This window comes from Myotis lucifugus, unplaced genomic scaffold (genome assembly GCF_000147115.1).
Source record: "Myotis lucifugus unplaced genomic scaffold, Myoluc2.0 scaffold_80, whole genome shotgun sequence".
Lineage (NCBI taxonomy): Eukaryota > Metazoa > Chordata > Mammalia > Chiroptera > Vespertilionidae > Myotis > Myotis lucifugus.
In genome coordinates, this window is record NW_005871128.1 from 2,281,368 (window position 1) to 2,286,198 (window position 4,831).

General features: G+C 45.3%; 1 pseudogene; it reads right to left on the bottom strand.

The window, feature by feature from the left end:
- Window positions 1-1,318: 1,318 nt before the first annotated feature.
- LOC102434712 lies at window positions 1,319-2,546 on the bottom strand (annotated as a pseudogene).
- Window positions 2,547-4,831: the final 2,285 nt, after the last annotated feature.

Sequence of the window (4,831 nt, forward strand, 5' to 3'; positions counted from 1 at the left end):
CACACACACACACACACACACACATCTAAGGCTTTGTATATATTCTACTTTGGTTATGACCTCTATGGTTTCACAAAGCAGAAACCCAATATAAACTAATTTTCAACAACTGAAAATTCATTGGTTCATAGAATGTCCAAGGACCGATTTTTCAGGCATTGATGGACCCAGGGTCTCTAGCAACAAGCAACATCATCAGATTTCAATCTCAATTTTTTCTGTGTCCTTTTCTTTACTCATGCACAGGTATTTGCCTGCATGGGGGCAACATGGCCACCAGCATCTTTGGCCTTACAGCCTCCCAGCTTAGTGACCATATTAAGAAAGATGATATCTTCCTGAAGAGTTCCAATGAAAGTTCTAGGTGCTAGGTTGAACTGGTTTGGATCAGTTCCAACCATGGTAATCAGAGGGTGAAACCTATACTTTAACCCCTAGAGTGCCGGGGAGCACGATCGCGCTCCTCCTGTCTTTCGCCAAAAGTGCTGGGAGCGCTATCAAAGCTTCGAAATGGAGTCCAGTTCTAAGTCTGCTTTTATTAGTGATGATGATATTGCTAAATATGTCAATGTAGTAAAGGTTTCCTTAAGTTTTTGAATATGTAACTTCATTTACTTGCGATTCATAATTTTTTTCCTAAACTGCTGTAAAATCAGCAAAAATGCCTTGGCAATTTTAGCATAGTTCCTAGGATATTGGTTGGCACTCAAAGGGTTAACCAAGCTGAATCATGTGCATCTTCCAGACCTAGGTCCATTCAAACACTTGGACAGAGAGTGGGAGGGGGTAGTTCCCAATGAAAAATTAAACAGATTGCCAGAATATGTTTACACAAAATAAATATCTACTACACTCCTTAGAAAGTTTGGAAAAACAAACCACATTTGACTCAGCCTTCTTAACTACTGCGCTTAAATAAACCAAATGATTCAGTCATTGAATCAGGTCAGTGAAAAACATTTAAAAACTTGTACTGTGATGAAATATAGAGACTCTAAGTATTTCTCATTTTAAACAGTATATTGTCATCATATGTCCCAATGCAGTCGCTTGCTATAGTCATCATAATGATAAGAAGGTTGGCACCAATGAAAAAGAAGGGTTAATAATTCCAATCAAAAGTAAAAAAACATTTATTTCATCTATCTTACAAAAGTCCACTAAAATGACAGTTTTTTAATTTGAGTTTATTCTTCATTTTAACATTTAAAACACTACTATACTTGAATATTGAAACAAAAACTATAGCAAGTAGTGAGCATATTATGATTACAGTCCTTCGCTCATTCACTACTGTATATACAGTATAATGCCAGCAGTGAGAGTTATTCACTGGCCCCATTAAGAAGTCTGACACTGAACACCACCCCTAGGATGATGTTCATCATCCTCGTATGCTTCTCCATTGTAATGGCGCCATCTTTCTTGATTTGGATCAAAGTCCACCAGTTCCACCTGGTCCATTTCATCAGTCTCTTCTGCTTCCTTCCTTTCAGGTAGGAGTTTTTCCAGCAAAGAGAGTTTATCAGGAGAAAGAAAGCCATTCTCAGGAAAGTTTACCTTAAATTCGATGATTAGGCGACCCTTTTCATACGGTCTATGATAAATTGGCATGCCTTCATTTAATACACACTGATATCTCCATGCTTGACAATCTGACCTGGATGAGAGGTGATGAATATGGTTCGATTGTCAAGAGTAGCTATTGGCTTTTGGAAACCACACAGTGCTTCAACCAGCTGTATGTCCATAAACATGAAAAGGTCTTCTCCTTGTCAAGTGAAAACAGCATGGTCCTTCTGATCTAAAACAATGATAATATCTCCTGGCTCCAGTCCTGGTTCTTGGTCTCCTTCACCATGGAATGTTATCTTCTGGCCATCTTTCATGCCTTTAGCAATATGAACTTCTAGAATCTTCTTCTTTCAAACTATCTTCCTCCTGTTGCAGCTTTTACATCTATCTTTAGGACTGATCCATTCCCCATGGCCCTGGCACTCCATGCACACAGACTGAATTTGCTGAACCATTCCAAGTCTTATCTGATGAATTCTTGTTTGCATTCCAGAACCTTGGCAACTGGGACAGCACTCTACTGCTCCTTTCTGACCACCTCGGCCTTCACATTTGTCACAAATCACATTCTTTTGCGGAGCTAGTTTTCTTGCTGCACCATTATATAAGTCTTTTAAGGTTATGGAGAGCTGATGCACAATGTTTTTACCTCTCCTTTCTCTCTGCATCCTTCCTTTTCCTCCAAAAAACATATCAAAGATGCCCATGGGGGAACCAAAACCACCACCCGCTCCACCTTCCTTAATTGCTTGTTCTTCTCCTTTGTCATATAATCCCCTTTGCGTTGCATCAGAGAGCACTTTGTAAGCTTGAGAAATATGTTTAAACTCTTCTTCATTTGGATACTTACCAGGGTGGTATTTCCCAAGGCCAGCTTCCTACAAGCCTTTTTTCAATTCTTCCTGGGTGGCATTGGGTTTGACCTCCAAAACATCATAGTAAGTGGTTTCTTTCACCATTTTTGACAGCTGGTGAGCAGGCCGAGGCAGGTGTGGAGAAGCAGGAGAGAGCACATTGCTGCGCGCAGCTCAGGTAGCTGCTGCTCCTCCACCTCTCACGGAGTGTTCTGGAAAGTTCCCAAAATGACAGTTTGTTTGTTTTTAAATTAAGCATAAACCTGGCAGTGCAAAAAGAATTATAGAAGAGATGACAGCAAAAAAGATTTTGAAAGCTGGAAAGCAGATGAACAAGACTTGTGAAAGGTAAAGGGGGATGTGGAACCCAGAAGCAAGTACTAGTAAAAAGCTGAATTGATGAGAAGTTCAGGTGGGGGTGAAAGCAGAACAGTCAGATAAAAGTTAGGCAGAGAAGTAGATAGATGTCCAGACCTGCCAGCCAAACCACAGTAGCCCGGGGACTGGCCTTAAAGTACTCGGGTAGATGTCCAGACCTGCCAGCCAAACCACAGTAGCCCGGGGACTGGCCTGCCCCCTCTCACAGTCCAGGAGCCCTCAGGAGCGGGAGGTGACCCGGTGATCAGGGGAAGGCGATGCCCCATCACACCTCTGCTGCTGCCACTGCTAGCAGTGCAAGCCTCAGCCGGCCCTGGTTACCTGAGTCTCGGGCAGCCCTGCCGCCATCCAAGGCTTGCCCCCTCTCACAGTCCAGGAGCCCTCAGGAGCGGGAGGTGACCCGGTGATCAGGGGAAGGCGATGCCCCATCACACCTCTGCTGCTGCCACTGCTAGCAGTGCAAGCCTCAGCCGGCCCTGGTTACCTGAGTCTCGGGCAGCCCTGCCGCCATCCAAGGCTTGCCTGCACCTTGGGCCAGCCCTGGGCAGCTGTGGGGCTGAGGGGACTGGGGGACTCCGGAGGCAGGCGTGAGGAGCGGCCGGGCTCACCTGGGGGCGGGCCTGGCCTTGCCGTGCGCCTGCCGCCCCAGCAGGGCTGAGGGGACTGGGCGCCACCATCTTGTGGCTGTGGGCAATGCTATCTTTGAGGGCATGGCAGTCAATTAGCATATCCCCTCCTTATTGGATGTGGGCGCCGCCATCTTTGCAATGGCGTGAGGGTCAGTTAGCATACTCCCTCTTTATTAGATAGGATAGATGTCAAGGTAGAAGAGTAGGACACATTTCATTAATAACTTATCTTTATTTATAATTTTTATAGAGACGTAGTATGTGGGCTTCCATTTATACCCTTCCCTGAGGTCTTGAAAACAGAGTTCTAAACAAATAGAAAAAGGAACCTTGAGGAACAGATGGTATAGGAAACAGAAAACAAACAAACAAAACAATAAGCCACACTATATATGATCTTCTCATAGAGAAGGAGAGGTACTGCCAAGAAGTCTCACGAGCTCACTCACCTCCCAGTGACCCTGCCTCTCCCGTGGCCTAGGCAGTCCCTCTGGCTTGAGTAAACAGCTTCTCAGAGCTTCTTGTGCTCCCTGTAAGAACTTCCCCTTCTCAAGAGAATCCACATACTCCCATAGACATGAGCTTCCCACCACCATAGGTGGGGCTGAAGAAAGGTCCCACAGAACTGTGTGTGCTCAGGGCAGAAACTGCCGCCCTAAAATTTTATTAGCTTAAGGCCTGACCTATGTCCTTTGGTGACTGCAAAAAAACAACACCAGAATCTCAGCCCAATGGCTCTGTAGATTCTTTTTTTAAAAATCCTATATAATAAAAGCTGAATATGCTAAGTGTCTGGTCGTCCAGTCGTCCATTCAACCAATCAAAGCATAACATGCTAATGATATGCTAAGGCCGCTCAACCACTTGCTGTGACGTGCACTGACACCAGGGGCAGACACTCTAACTGGTAGGTTAGCTTGCTGCTGGGATCGGGACTGAGTGAGATGGGCCAGACACTCCCTGGAGCCCTTCCACAGTCCCCTCCGCAGCCCTGATCATGCACTGGTGGGGTCCCTCATCCTGGCCTGAATCCTCTAGCAAAATCCGGGACCCTTGGGGGGATGTTGGAGAGTCAGTTTTGGTCCGATCCCGCAGGCCAGGCTGAGGGACTCCACTGGTGCATGAATTCGTCCACCGGGCCTCTAGTATATTTATATTGATTTCAAAGAGGAAGGGACAGAGAGAGAGAGATAGAAACATCAATGACAAGAGAGAATCATTGATTGGCTGCCTCCTGCACACCCCCATTGGGGATCGAGCCTGCAACCCAGGCATGTGCCCTGACTAGGAATACATGTTTTTAAGTTTTTGGGGTATATACCTGGGAAAAGGATATACCTGGGTGGTATGGTAGCTCTATTTTTAATTTTTTGAGGAATCACAAGACTGCTTCCC